The sequence below is a fragment of the Suncus etruscus genome, chromosome 11 (assembly GCF_024139225.1).
Source record: "Suncus etruscus isolate mSunEtr1 chromosome 11, mSunEtr1.pri.cur, whole genome shotgun sequence".
NCBI lineage: Eukaryota > Metazoa > Chordata > Mammalia > Eulipotyphla > Soricidae > Suncus > Suncus etruscus.
Genome location: NC_064858.1, coordinates 64,313,325 through 64,330,129, shown reverse-complemented (window position 1 = coordinate 64,330,129; position 16,805 = coordinate 64,313,325). Strand labels below are relative to the sequence as shown.

Below are 16,805 nucleotides of genomic sequence, written 5' to 3'. Positions count from 1 at the left end.
CCTTACATACATGTCTATGACATGTTTTTAATTTTGCTACTAGGTAGCACTCCTTGTTAGAAAGTTATTTGTGGGGCTGGCGCGGTGGCGCTAGAGGTAAGGTGCCTGCCTTGCCAGCACTAGCGTAGGATGGACCAAGGTTCGATCCCCCGGCATCCCATATGGTTCCCCAAGCCAGAAGTGACTTCTGAGCACATAGCCAGGAGTAACCCCTGAGCGTCACTGGGTGTGGCCCAAAAACCAAAAAAGAAAAAAAAAGAAAGTTATTTGCATTCTAATTCAAAGAACAATGCATTCTAATTCAAAGAACAAAGCATTCTAATTCAAAGAACAAAGCATATAATATATATGTATGTGTGTGTATATATATATATATATATATATATATAAAACACTTTTCTGTTATATAGTTACTGAAATTAAGGAAGAAACTTCAAGATAAAAATATATGTCTAAAGCAGCCTTCTGAATTCTCCCAATGAATGGAGGAATGATTGTCAAATGAATTTCATAAAAGTTTTCATTGACTTTTTAATTTTATTTTTATATAGTCACCATAAAATTACAAAATTAATTCTGATTGTGTTTCAGGTATACAGTGTTTCAACATCAATCCTTTCACAAGTGCCAACATTCCTCCACCAATGTCCTTTATTCCCATTTGCCTTCTACCATTCTATTTCTACAAGAGGCACTTTTTAAATATATAACTTTTTGTACTGCAGTTCACAGTACTATTACTGTTAGGTTTTCATCTATAACACTATTTGAAAGAACAATGTTGATCAACCCTTATCTACATTGGCTGAAAATTTTTGTTCTGCAGAATATATGACCCTAAGCAATCATAAATAGTAAAAGTGGCCATAATATATGCATTTTATTCTCATAAAATTGTACCCTAAAATTTGAAAATTTCATGACAAATTGCAAGATAAATGAGCATAGTTTGTGGCTACATATGTTAAGTATAAAATCAGTATATTATGGACAACAGAGAACAAAATAGTTGAAAACTGAGCAGGTTTTTGAGACATACCTGGGTCCTAGCATTTTGTAACTTATTTATTTACAGCCTGGCCAACAAATAGCATTAAAAATATAACAAAATCAAAGTAGGTAATAAATGAAGTTGTACTCTTTAGTCAAGATGTAATATTAAACAAGCCAACTTTAATTCTAAAAATATTCCTATAGATTTGTTGATGTTGTTGTTGTTACACCTGGCTCTATGCTCAGAAATCACTCCTGGCAGGCTCAGGAAGACCATATGGGATGCCGGGATTCCAACCAATAACCTTCTGCATGAAAGGCACATGCCTTACCTCCATGCTATCTCTCTGGCCCCTCCTATAGATTTTTAAATTATCTTCAATTGTTCAATCAACATGTGACTTTAAGTCAGTAATGGAGTTGGTGTCTAGCAGTCAAATAACCAAATTTTGTCTAGATAGTCAAATATTTATCTATTTTTCTAGTCAATGACCTAAAATGTTATTACAGAAGTCTCCTGTGTGGAAGACACTTAGTTAGTTAATATTACTTGACAAATACAGCTCATCATAACTGTTGCTTGAATAGAGTCTGATAAAGTAGAAAGGATATTGACAAAGATGCCCAGAAATTGAAATCAAGTACTTTGTCAAAGAGCATTTGTTTGAAAAACCTTTGGAAGCCTTTGTAGAGATATCAACAAAAGATAACAGTAAGAAATTGAAAGAATAAATTGTGTTTCATTAAATTAATTATGACAAGGCCAGAGCAGTGGCACCAATGTAAAGCCTTGTATGTGTCTTCCATCCCCCGGAGTAACCTCTGACAGTCACCCGGTATGGCCCCAAATCAAGGTGAAAAAAAGAAAAGAAAAGAAAAGAAAAGAAAAGAAAAGAAAAGAAAAGAAAAGAAAAGAAAAAGAAAGAAAATTTATTATGGCCAGAAGGATCGTTGAGGTTTAATAAATTGAAATTTATCATCACTTTTGATATTTTAACCTGAAAATAAAAGTATATAGAAAACTTGATGTCTGAGTTCTGATATGGACTTTATTAATAGTCTCTCATTAGCCATGTATAAAGTGTGAATTGATGAACAAAAATAATTTATTCATGAATGATATAGGCTATACTTTTCAAATGCGAGGTTCATATTTTTCCCTCACAACAAATACCTGCCATTCATTTATATAAACTCCAATAATGAGACATTGATAGGGCAGGAAGTGAGATATTTTTTATAATTTTTATTTTTAATTATGAGAACAATGATGCAAAGAAAGAGGACAAGGTAAAGTTACAGTGGAAGGACAATCACCCATAAACAGAGTTCTCAGAAGAAATCCCCTTGCTGATGCCTAAATTTTGAACTTACAAAGAACATTAAGAAAAATAAAACAGAACCCATGTACAATTACTTTGTCCACAAGTCCCCAGATTGTAGTACATTATAACTTTTCTTAGCAGTACACAAAGCAATATAAGGCCATGAAATTTATGTGACTCCTTAAACATTGAAGGCATAGTATTTTTTTTTACATTTTCATGCACATGCATATTAGTTTATGTTAACATCAAAAGTTTAAGTGGTCTTTTTTAAAGTTTAGAGTCAAAGGAGCACAGTAAAATGGTGTTAGAGTGGCAAATATTGTTTGCATAGGCCCACCAAAACATGGGGGACATGGAAAGAAAAAGCCTTGGCCTAAGTACAAGGAGACTCTACCCCTGAAGTTTCCTGGCATAAGAAAAACTCTAGGCTCCAGGCAAGCTAGTTTTTTCAATCCAAGTCATTGTCTGTAGTGCCAACACAGTTTTATTTTTCATGCAGTCTCTATTGTTGGCATCAGGTTTCTGTATTAATGATGCTGGAATCTACATACTCAACATTAAAGTCAGGCTGGTGTGGAGCATTTTCTCGTTTCACCTCATAATTAAAGGGCAATGCAGAAAGCCCTGTCCAGTAAGCAGATCATTGTTGTTGTTAAGTCTTCTCAGTGTTAAGGAAAGTCTCTTTTGAGTAGGTGGATGTCAGAGCAGCAGTAGGGTCTTCTCTGGTAGAGGATTGCTTCCAGGTGATGTTATAGACAACCTTGGATGTTTTTTAGATGGCTTCCCTAGATCAGGGGTGAATGGAGAATGCCCATTCTTCTGAGGCTTGTGCTAGGTCATTATGTCAATGTTCAGGGTGTAAGGTCCTATTGCACTATAAGATTTGTGTTTTCCCATCTCTATTAGATAAGAACTTATTTGTATGTATAGTATTTTCACGTTTTGCGTATGCCTATGCAAACAAGAAATAAAGCCACGTGGCGTTATCGGTGTTATGGGGGCATAAGAACACGTCCAAAAATACCTGTGACTTGGTTCAAACATAAGAATTAAAAAAAAAAAAAAAGAATTAAACTCAGTGACTCTTTCACCAAATTCCCTATTGAACAGTTCACAAAGAGAAGAAAAGATAAAAATTGGGGAAAATCGTCAGTGTATAAGAAAATATTCAGCAAGAGCTATAGCTGTCAAAGAAAACAAACTTAAAATATTGAAAAGACATACGTGTTCATTTTATGCCTTTTGAAATAGTTGGGGGGTGTTAACTCCAGTGCACCACTTTGGTCTGTGACTTAGAACTCTGCAGTACTGAAGTTAAAAAGGGTAAATGTGGAGTAATGATGGTAGGGGGTGAGAGAGTTAAAGAGTTAAAGAGCTTTTGTAGGGGTGTGCAAAAGGGCAGAGTACAAAATGGACATTCTGCATACACAAAAACATAATTCAAGGATAGGGAGTACTATTAATGTATCGTGAGTGCGCAGGGGCGCTAGCACCCACATGGATTAAACATATAAACTGGTAAGAAATTACAGTGACTGCTTTGGTGCAACTCAACACCCACAAGTTAAGTCTAGGGTAACCTTCAAGTTCCTCCAAGGGACCCACCTTGCTGGCTTTCCAGGCATGTGGCCCAGGGGAAGCCCTGAAGATCTGGAGCAAGGCGGTAGAGGGGTGCTGGGGTCACCCAAGGCTCGCACCCATCTTAGGCCTTGTAAAGAAGGCCTTTGGCATGGCGGAGACCTGCCGAAACCCATGCTGGCAGAGACTCCCGGCTTTCAGGAAGGAAAGAGACTCTCAAGAGCTGGGAGGCTGGAAGTTCAAAGTCCCCACCCCAACCCTCCCTAAGGAGCCAGGTGGGGAATGGGGGAAAGCCTAGGGTAACCTTCAAGCTCCTCCAAGGGACCCACCTCACTGGCTTTCCCAGGCATGTGGCCCAGGGGAAGCCCTGGATATTTGGAGCAAGGTGGTAGAGGGGTACTGGGGTCATCCAAGTCCCACACCACAACCCCCCCAGGCCTGGTTAAGGAGTGAAATTTTTTTTTAATTCTTTTTTAAGCACCCTGGTTACAAAAATGTTTGTAGTTAGCTTTCAGTCATAAAAAGTACACCAAACTTCACCAGTATAACTTCTAAACACCAATGTTCCTCATTTCCCTCCTTCCTCTCTCCCTTCCTGTCTTTGGGACAGGCCTCTATTTCTCTCTCTCTCTCTCTCTCTCTCTCTCTCTCTCTCTCTCTCTCTCTCTCTCTCTCTCTCTCTCTCTCTCTCTCACTATCATTATTGTGGTAGTTGTCAGTGTACTTAATGCTCTAAATGAGCTCTCCACTCTTATCATGGGCTGGTCAGTCCAATCCTCATTTCTATTGGGTAAAAATAACCTAATTTTTCTATCTGGGTAAAAATAACCTAATTTTTGTATCTGAAAAGCAAATATCGTACAATATCTTCAGAAAGAAAGAGAGAATAAAGGATACTGGGGAATGTAAGAATAATCGTCAAGAAAAAAGAAAGAGGTCACTATTTATTTCAGAAACAAAGATCTGAGAGCAACAAGGTTTAAGACAATTCTAAAATTATCTTCACAAATAAAATAAAGTACACTTAAAAATAAAGAGTTTAACTTACTCAGAATGGTTCTTTTTATAATTGATGTTGGGATAAGAGATGCTGATGCCATAGTTGACTTTAATCAGTTGTAATAACAGAAACAGAAATTATTTGGATGTACAGTGAACTAGGAAGACTTTGTGGAAGGAGGTTATGTTATTGATTTCTGAATCCATTTTTTTTGTCTTTTGTCTACAAAACCAAGTAGGACAAGAAATTTAATATAGGAGCCAGAGTGATAGCACAGTGGTAGGGTGTTTGCCTTGTATGCAGCTGATTCAGAACAGACCTGGGTTCAATCTCCGGTATCCCATATGATGATCCCCCAAGCCAGCAGCTATTTCTGAATGCATTGCCAGGAGAAAACCCTGAACATCACCTGGTGTGCCCCCCCCAAAAAAAAACAAAAACAAGAAATAAACAACAAAAAAAGAAAAAAGAAAGAAATTAAATATAACTATAAGACTACAAAAGAGAATATAAGTATATGACTATATGTTTGATATAGAATTGCAAAAATACTGACCATATCAAAAAAGTCATTCAGAACAAAACTCAAACTTGCTGTAGTCATCCAAATGATTTCAAGTTGTCCAAACTAGGTTCTAAGGATGTTCTTCCTCCATCCATTATCTGAAGTAATTGACGTAATATTGTAGATATTTTAAAACATCTAATTATGGCCACTAATTTCTCAATTTCAATAATTATTTCTATGCACTGCTCTACAAGGACAAGATATAAACTCTTTCTTCATTATTTTGCCAAATGTTACTTCTCCAAACATAAACATTCTCAAATTGAACTTATTTATTTCTAGAACCTTGATAAGCATGTAGCTGAACTGACAATCACAGTACTGTGCAACAAATTGAAGCTATTGAGATATTATAGAAAGTTATAAGTAAAGTAGTGTTATGCCACTTTTCATTGGCAATAATTTTAAATCAAATGTTTCTGAAATAATACTTGTTATATGGTCTAAAATTTTTCCTCTTCTCAAATGCTCCTCTATGTAGTAGTGTCAATATCTGAAATGACAGATGATCTTGATTTCTTATATTATGAAATATAATGATAAATCTTTATTAATAAGAAACCAGATTATCATTCTAACAATAATTTGTGATCTAGATCTTCTAGATATGAAGCAAAGGAAAATACATGTTTGTAAAAAAGAAACAAGATGGGGTTTATTAAATAAAAGGTATAGGTCTTTATTATTTTGAAAAAATGAAAGGACTTTTGAAGAACATTTTCAATGTTTAAAACTATCTAAAAATTATAACCATAGTTTTTGATGCTGATAAGGATGTTAATGTTATAAAGTAAAATTTGTTCCTATTGTGCTCACTTCGGCAGCACATATACTAAAATTGGAACGATACAGAGAAGATTAGCGTGGCCCCTGCACAAGGATGACACACAAATTTGTTCCTATTTATAGTAGAAACCTTCCTTTATTTCAGAAGCATGATTGAAACCACTGTTAAATAGCAATAATTTACTAGTAATGACCTATGGCATACAGCATCCAATAACTCTTAAACTAATCACTATTGAACTGAAAGGACAACTAAAACTCTAATTTATTTTCTTGATTTCTCAATATAATTTGAAATTCCCAACATTCAATAACATCTTGGAATTACAACATATTAAAAATGCATGCTTATTAGAGATTAAAACATAAAGATAAATAAAAGCAAAGAAGCATTCATAATGCAAATCTATTCCAAACTGTCAACAATAAGCCGATGCTGAAGAGAAATAAAAAAATGACACTGTTTATTGTCAACAAAAAAGATGTTAAACACTTTTTAAAAACAAAATCTAGAAAAAATAATTTATCCTAGAAGCTTTTTTATTTCTTAAATATAAAATGGGTTTTTATTTCAGTCAGGAAATATATAGAATTATTAATTTTGTATAAAATTTAAAAGAATTCACATATTTACTTAATTAAATGATAAAGTTAAGTAAAAAATTAAGTATTTTGCCTGGTATTAGGTGAACTAATTTAAAAACAATTTATCTTGATTTGAAATATTGTGTTTTTTATTTATTTATTTATTTTTGGCAATGAGGGCTTCCAAGCAATGCTCAGGGGCAAAGGTTCTGGTTTATTTTCTGACAACTTACCCTTTTAGTAAACTTGAGGATGAAAGCATGGCTTCACTGTAATACTGGACTTCACTTGGGCCAGATGGTGATGCTCAGGAGCCCCAAGGGCTTTGCCCAGTGATCTTGGAGGAACAAGTGGCAATTAGTGATTCAACTAGCTCTACCACACACAGGGCATGTGCATAATTATCATACTATCCGCTAAGCTTTACATGTGTATTTTATATTCACATATAGGGAAAAATAAAGCTGCTATTCTGTGCTCTATTTATCCAGGCAGAAGTCATCCATAGAGAAGCCATTGAAAGACTAGAAAGATAGGACAGAGGGTACAGATGATTTCATTGCTTGCTGCTAACCCAGGTTTAATCAAAGGAATTCCATATGGTTTACCAAGCCCTGCCAGGTGTAGAGCCATGAGTAAGTCCAGAGTACATGCTGGTATGACCTCAAAAATAAACAAATATGCAAAACAAAATCCAAACATAATATACAAAAAAACCAAAACAAATAGACAAACAAGAAACATTTATTATGATTGGTGGTAATACCATTATTTTATGCACAGCTAGTATCATCATCAGATGACACAAATTAAGATTGTAAAGCATATCCAAGTTTCTGTAAAATTGTGCTTGCTTACAGGAACATCATTCTGTTAAAGATGATATAAGAATCTATTGTTTGTGTAGTTTCCCAACCAAAAATTTATTTTGTAATATTCCATGGATCAAGTATATAAATGAAATTTTAATGCATTTATTTAACAGAAAACAACTTCATATACATCAAAATTAATTCATGCTTGAGAAAGCTTGGTAAATTGTGAACTAAACGACATTAAACTTTTCTGTAAAAATGTAGCATCTAGCATTTTGGAAACATAGTAATAGCTAAAAGATAGATGATATATTTGTTGTGAAAAAATAACCTCTCTCTTCTATTTTTGGTATGTGGTTAGGGTACCAAAACTGTGATGGGAGGCCTTCTCACTCACTTTCTGTGATAACAGCCAAATGTAGCAGAAATGCAGAAACGGGATCCAGAGAGGCAGAACTGAGTGGGCTCTGTGAAGACCAACATTCTCAGGGTCACCCTGGATTATGCCCAACAGAACTGGAAGACCACAACATGCTGATGTTCAAACTCAGGTCCAGCAGTATGCTGCTCTGACTCAACAGCCCATTTGTATAGGGCATATCATAGTATTGCAGTTCAATGGAAAATTTAAAGAAATACAAAATAAAATTGATCACATGTTCAAATTTTAATAAATCATACTGTAATTTTTAGATGTCCAAAAAGTACAGTAGTTCAGATATAGGTAATACGCATACTTCTTTATTAGTATAACTAAATAAAATGCCATTAAACTTTACCACACTATCATTATGAATTGGGCAATAATATTAGTCAAAGATATCTATTACTGTTTAAAACTACTTGCACCTATTCTCCAAATTTGTGCTGAAAATCTCTCCATAACAATTACAAGCTTTTATTCTGTCTTGTTTCTCATTCTTTTGTCCAGACAGAAGTGCTTTTAACTTTTTAATCTCTAAAAATCTTTGCTTTTTCTTGAGGTGGGGGGTGTTCAAAAGTCTGGACGGTGTGTGTGTGTTTATATGTTTGTGTGTGTGTGTGTGTGTGTTTGTGTGTGCATGCATGAGTGCAAAAGTGTGAGCACTTACCTGCATAAACGCATTGGGGTGGGCATTTTGAAGCATGCTATTAAACCTATTTGGCCATACATTAAACAGTTCATTTCAGCCTAGCTTTTATCTATAATAAACACCTATACTATTTTTTTCTTGATTGGTTCAAGAAAAACTTCCAGATTGCTCAATAGGTTAAGCCTATGTGTTGCATGTGGCTATCCTGAGTTTGACTTCTGTCACCAAGTGATAGGCAGCATTGAGTATCATCTAAAAATAACATATGAGAATCATTTTCAATTTTTATCCCTTGATCTTAAACAAATCCTAAAGTGAATAATTATACTGGACTCAATCCCACCTCATATTTTTGTACTTTAAGTATTTGAATCTTTGATTTTAGGTTGTGTGTGTGTGTGTGTGTGTGTGTGTGTGTGTGTGTGTGTGTATGTGTGCAATCCGTGAAGTATAAGTAGTAAAAGTACTTTTAAAGCATTTCAGCCTTTTTTTCCACATACAAGTATAATTGACTTCTCTTTTGCCTCCCTTTCATTTTCTTTTGAGAGTAAATTTTCTAGCAATTTCCAAGTGAGAAACATTAATATTGTCACAAATGCTGTGGTAACTACAGAAATTAAATTTGAAGAGTGATGCTAAATGGGAACCTAAATTAAAAAAATTTTTTTTGACTGATTTGTCTTAATGCCATACTGATCTTTGAAGAAAAATTATTATCAGGTTTTTAAAGTTAACAATATTTTGAAGTGACTAAGAGAAAAACATTATCAAGAGATTAAAATTTATTGCAGGGATTTCTACCCCTGATGAGGAAAATAAATGAGGCTTATGTGAAAAATATGTGATGTTAGAATATTAGAGAAATATAATTACTTTAAAGCTTGTTAATCTATACAGCATATTTTATGTAATTTTTTGAGGCACACATCTCAGGACTTACTCCTGACTCTGTCCTCAGGGATCACTCCTGGAGTGCTTTTACTCCTGGAGTAAAATATATGCTGCTAGAATTGAAACCAGATTAGCTAAATAAAAGAAAGTACCCTGCATGTTGTACAATTAATTGCTTCTGCACCCATACTACAGATTTTCACGAGTAGAGATTTTGATAGCTACAGGTTATTTTATCATCATGAATAGTAAAAACCAAAGACTAAAGAGCAATAAAAAATTGAGTATTTTTCTTCACATGAGGAAAAATTAATGTCAATCAACTTTGGCTCTGTGTCCCTGTTTGACCTTATGTTGTTCCCACATCTACTTTTTTTTGTTTGTTTTTTGGTTTTTTGGTCACTACCCAGCAGGGCTCAGGGGTTCCTCCTGGCTCCAGGCTCAGAAATCACTCCTGGCAGGCTCGGGGGACCACATGGGATGCTGGGATTTGAACCAATAACCTTCTGCATGAAAGGCAAACACTCTACCTTCATGCTATCTCTCCACCCACCATCTACTTCTATATGAAATAGACATGATTTTGTTTCTAGGGCAAGATTTTTGTCAAAATTCAGGTAAAATCTGTTTTGGAAACAATTTTTGAGTCACTGATTGGACTTTAAAATATATTTTGTTTCCTATAAGACAATGATTTTAGAAAAAAGCCACAGAATGTGTTTCTAGGCACCTTGGTCCTTCTATGTAACACTCAATTTTAATTAGAAAAATAAAATAGTAAATCTGGGAAGTAAAATACAGTAAAGTAAGAAATCTCTTTTATTTCTGTTTGTATCCCTAAAAATCTGTGTTCCATATTTAAGAGCTACCAAAGAAATAATAATAATAATAATAATAATAATAATAATTAATAATAATAATAATCTTACTAGTCTATAATTGAATGGAGAGACAGGAGGGCATAAGGTGTTTGCTTTAGAAGTTGATGACTCTGATTAATCCCCAACATCACATATGGCCAATCCCCTGAAAATTTCTGGGAATGATCCTAAGCATAGAGTCAGGAGTACTTGTAAAAGTGGCCCAAAATTAAACCATTAATTAATTAAATAATTAAAGTATTCATAAAATCAGCCCATTTATAGATGTTCAGATCAGGAAGGAGATTCTCTTGGAATATTTTAATTGCTCTGGAACTGATCATCTAAGTTACAGCATAATTTTATTTACTGATATTCTTTATTTAATCAGCAGTGTCGGTAAATTATTTTCTTTAAGAAACACTAGGTTTATTGGATTTAGAACTGCACTGAAATTCACCCTGCCAGAAAATAAAGAATATTTTAACATAAACTTAGATCTATCACTGAATCTAAGGTTTTTTAATTTTTAATTAAAAATATACATCAATTTTTATGCACAGATTTCTCAACACATTTCATGCCAGACCATGTCAGTGTAGAGCTAGAACTCTCATTGTATTTATTTTTTGCAAACTTTAAATAAAATTAGTTTTTAATCATGATCTTTTCTTGAATTGTAAAGAAAAAGCTATAATCATGCTATAATTTATAATTTGTGAAATAAAAAATATTTACAAATCACTGAAAAGACATACTCACAGAGCACAATTGTGTATAGTTATCAAGGACATATCCAGATGCAATTTTTAAACGTTCTTTAAGCCCAGAATGTAAATTTTTTCTCCACAGAAAGCTTTAGAACATTCCCAGAGAGATAATGTATTGAGCATAAATCTCTATCATTTGGATAAGAAACATAAGATTAAAATTTATCTAGAGTATAAAACAATGTTGTCTCTCCTTCTTTGCTATCTTCTCAATTTATTCTCATTTAATTTTAGAGTATATTGTTGAATACATAGAACTGGTGTTTGATGACACAAATTATAAATTATAGCATGAAATAGCTCTTCACAATCCAACAAAAAAGTCATGATAAAAACTAATTTTTTTTCAAGCTTGCAAAAAATAAATACAATGAGGGTTCTAACTCTATACTGACATGGTCTGGCATGGAATGTATTGAGAAATCTTTGCATATTGATGAATATTATTTAATTATTAAGAGATTTTGCTCCAAACTGCTTGTGCACCTAAAATAGATCAAGTATAAGTAAATAACAATATATCAAGTGTAAATGAAAAATATAATAAAGATAAAATTTTGTGATATTTTAGATTGTGATTTGGAGAAGACAGATAAGATATTTGTAGGTCAATGATAAATATCACTCAGCTGCAATGATAGTATATGTGTGACAAAATTGACTTGCACCTCTGAACTCTAGGGAAAGGGAATGTAATTCCTTTAGAAACTAAACAGTACAGTACAGCTTATTTAAGCAAACCAGTTAAATGGAGGTTTTTGAAAATAGGCTTATGCTTTTCCCCTAAATCTTCATCCATATACTTAAAATGTGGTCAACGCACTGAGGACTAATTTAGTCTATGATATCTTAAACCATAGAAAAGACAAAGAATGATAATTATTATGAGCACATGATTCTTAGCGGTAAACATGCATTCTTATACTTCAGAAATCACTCTTACTGGGCTCCAGTAATCAAGTGTGAGTTACTTCATATTAAACCTGAGTCAGCAGTGTGGAAAGAAAACACCCAATAGTACCTGCTATACTATTTCTCTGGCTCCCAAATACATCCCTTTATATGGTGCAAAACAATGAACTTCCTTTAGAGAGATGATGACTTACGTTTGCTAACTCTGAATTTACTTAACTATAGTTTCACTGTTCATATGTTAATAAAGACAACTCTGAGGCAATTTGGTGTACTGCATTTATTCTGACTAACCCTGTTATTGCCTTCAAATTACACATAAACACTAGGTGATATTCATCTAAAGTGATTTAATTATAATTAATTACTATATGCTAAGATACACCCATTATAAAATCTAGTCTATGTAGGCCAAATAGTAGATTACTAGTACTATGTAATAATATACAAGTTTATATGTAGTAGAAAAATCTAATAATTCACTTATAATCTAACAATTAATAGCTCATTTAGATGTCAATAACTCTAATCTAATAACTCACCAATAACTCATTTAGATGTCAGAAATGTTATTGTAAAAAAGCTGAACAAAAAGGACTTGCCTTTTGAATTTAAAACTTAAGTTTTCTAGATGCCTAAGTTATAGATTGATGATTAACCAATTAGATAAAAATCTATTGCACTATTGATTTTCAGAATTAAAATAAAAACTTATTATTAATAAAGATATATTCTGAAACTTCAGGTCCAATAATTACATACCTCAGGCTAAGGAGACAATAAAGGTGTTAGGACACATACCTTTATACCAGGTTAGAACCACAGTTCCACAAGGCTCCATAGCATGGCGGGACAAAATTCTGGAGTCCCCAAGCACTGCTGGGTATGACATACTTCTGTGGGTCTCCGTGAGATGGACTACATTAGTGAACTCCAAAATGTTGGAGTGTTTCTTAATACTTTAGAACATTTCAAGTACTTCGGATCCTTGGATGTGTATGTAAAACCAATACAAACTTATCTGCAAATGTGGAGAAACAGTATTGGATTTTAGCCCTTCATACTACATTAACATTTCAGTTGTCATCAGAATATGGCAACATGCTTTTTATCCAAAAAATTGGTAAAAAAACAAAAAGAGAGAGAAATTTTTAAAGGCAGTATTGAGGAAATAAACCTTAAATATAAAGAAAAGAGTGTAGCAATCACAAAATATCTTGCATAAGAAATGGCCCTTGCAAGAAGAGTGGAATGTTGTATTCAAATTACTGAATGGAAGAAGCTTTCACTACCCAGCAAACCTCTCATTTAGATGGGAGGAAAGGATGAAAATTTTCTCAAGTGAATAAGGCTTTGAGTGTCTCAAAATGTCAGGTTAGGGATGATGAATTTTTTGTGAAGGCTGCGGCAGATGTAATCTCTTCACTGTACTGCTCTTGCTCTAGGGCAAGAGCACAGGTTGCACAGATTTCCATATGCAAAACATGAACTACAGTCATTTTAGTTATTTTCTGCTCCCCTTTGGCTGATTATTTATTTATTTATTTATTTATTTATTTATTTATTTATTTATTTATTTATTTATTTATTTATTTAGTGGTTTTTGGGTCACACCCGGCAGTGCTCAGGGTTTATTTCTGGCTCCAGGCTCAGAAATTGCTCCTGGCAGGCACAGGGGACGATATGGGGCGCCGGGATTGGAACTGATGACCTCCTGCATGGAAGGCAAATGCCTTACCTCCATGCTATCTCTCCGGCCCCATATTTTTTATTGTTTGTTTTAGGGTCACAACAGACAGAACACAGAGATTAAATCTGCTTCAGTGCTCAAGTTACTTTGAAAGTATTCAGGAAACCAAACATTGCCAGGGATTGGACTCAGGCTTACTTCAGCTCTAAGAGCCATCTTTCTGCACTTCATCATTTATTCTAATCAGATCACCAATAATGCATTTTGGAAATTTCTGTTCATTCAGTGTCTGCTCATCTTACATAAAAGGGAAAATTTAAGAAATGCATAGTAAAGCAAATCACAAATAGAAATAAGGAAATCAATGTTAAAATATTACTAAAATATGTTACTGCATATAAATTTAAAAATATAATATATTATTCAATATATTTAAATCAGCTCAGGAAAGTTATTGTCAATTATTTTTAAGACAATGATGAGCAAAAGATGAGATAGGTAAATAGGTTATTCTGCTATTACGCCAAAGGGCAAACAAATGGAAAAATGTACTTGAAAGCTATATCTCCTAATCTCTCACCAAATGCAGCATATGAAGGAAAAGTGAAAAGTCTACGTTTGGGGAGATCAGGTTGGTGACTGATTTACTTCTGGATGCTCAATGAAGCTCTTTGTGAACCAGTGCTCTACATGCCATGTCTGTGTATCTGGAGAAAGACTTCTTTCTTAGTCTTTTTGGGTAAATAATTAGACAAAATAAGGGAAAACTTTCTTTACATTCTCAATATCTCAAGACCAAAGGAATATGCAGATTTAATTTTGAGTCTAGCTCCTAATTCCTTTGTGGCTTATTTTAATCAATACAACAGAGATAAATATTCATTACTTTATAATGGTACCAGAAAATACTCAGGACTATGTAAATCATGACTGCTTCACAGTAGTTCTGTAATTTTATCAATGAATTTGAGTCTTTGTTTATGTCAGCAAGAGGTTTGAGGTAGTAATAACACCCATGAATTCAAAGATAAACTAATTTTTTATGTTCTTTTGACAAAGTACCCAATGAAAATTAACGTATTTTCCAGCTTATAAAATGACTGGGCATATAAGACGACCCCCACTTTTCCTGTTAAAATATAGGGTTTAGGGCTGGCTAACATTTTTGAGCCCTTTTGAGTGCCCAAACTGCCAAAGAATTTCCTCAAAGTGCCAGCACATCAATTAAACCTTAATAACAAGGTTTTTCCATCTAAAAACTTTATAAATTTTATAAATTTATTAATTGCGGACCTTCCCATGTGCCAGCTGCAAGGCCTTCACATGCCACCGTTGGCACTGGGCCATAGGTTCACCACCACTGGTTTAGGCTATATTCACTGTATAAGACTACATCTATTTTTAACATCTATTTTTAAATGGAAGTTAAAAAATGTAAGAGAAAAAAAGTAGAACCCTCGAAAGTTAACAGTATATGTTTAATAAAGCTAGGCTTTGAAGTGCCAACAATCATTTTATATTTGTTATTTGTAGTGAGTGGCAGTGATTTTTAATTGTGATCTACATTGAGAGCACGGAGAGGGGGCTCCTCCAAGAGCAGCTGGCTGGGGTGCAGTGATTAAAAGGAAAGCTAGTGAGAGATAGAGCACCTTCTCTGTGTCCCATAAAAGCTGAAGAGAGGACTGAGCACTAGAAAGCTGCATACCAGTGATGACACCCAGCAGCTGGATGGGATGCAGTGCTCGGTAACTCAGCTCCTCTGTGTTCCCTGAAAGATAAAACAGGACAAGCAGAGGACTGAGTGATGACGCCTAAAGCTGGATGGGATGCAGCAGTAAGAATGGGGAGGATCACTCATCCCTGAAACTGGAGTAAGTTTAAGCTTGTTATTTAAAAATTTTTCATGGGTTAAAAAGTCATCTTATATGCCTGAAAATACAGTAGTTTTATTCATTGTATAAATGATTTAAAACTAGTATGCTTTTTTTTTTTTAGAACACAATATTTTTTGTAATGATATAAAGGCTAGGCTGCCTTCTGGGTTAAAAAGTCATCTTATATGTCTGAAAATACAGTAGTTTCATCCATTGTATAAATGATTTATAACTAGTATGCTTTTTTTTTTCAGAACACAATATTTTTTGTAATTATATAAATAAAGGCTAGGCTGCCTTCTGGCAACTTCAGGAATTGAGTGAAATTTCAAACCTCACTATAATGTGAATCTGTTAAAATACTTAGGGAACTTTCTTCAGCCTTCTCTTATCATCTTTATGGGTTCCAGTGCCATCACTGATTGTCTGCTGTTTGAGGCCAGCCAGGTTTGTGTCTGGGAAGGAATAGGGAACCTCATATTTTAATCTATTTCACCAAATTCAAATGGGGCTGTCTTTTGGTGTCTTTTCTCAGTATCCTTCTGGGTCCGAGCACCATTTCTAACCTTTTGTCCCCTGGGGACAGATAGGTCTGTGCCTGGGCAGGAACAAGGAAACTCCCATCCTAATTCCACCAAGGAGGAACAGAGTCATCTTTTCAGCCTTTCCTCAGCCTCCTACTTGGTTCCAGTGCCATTACTAAAACCCCCTTCTGTCCCATCAGCCCTCCTTTTCCCAAACTGAAGTCATTTCAATTTATTTCATAGAGTTCCTGCAGATTGAACATAGCACTTTTTTCTTAGAAAATATACAGCTCAAAACCCAGATGAACAAGTTGATAAACTAGTATCAATATTTTTTTATCAACCTGGCTAGTTTAGAAAAATAACCTCTAAAGAATATTTACCTCAAGCCACTTTCATACAAGCAATTCAATAGCACTTTCTTAAATACCCTGATACTCAAACATTTCAATCTGCTAAAAGCAAAGATCAATGAAAATGCTAAGGAAGACACCTAAAGTGAGGGATATGTAGAGAAATCCTGGAAAATTTCTAGGTCCACCCGAACACCTGAACCTT

At 34.2% G+C, this 16,805-nt stretch overlaps 1 pseudogene; it reads left to right on the top strand.

Moving 5' to 3' along the window:
• Positions 1–6,275: 6,275 nt before the first annotated feature.
• Positions 6,276–6,374, top strand: LOC126023616 (uncharacterized; annotated as a pseudogene).
• Positions 6,375–16,805: the final 10,431 nt, after the last annotated feature.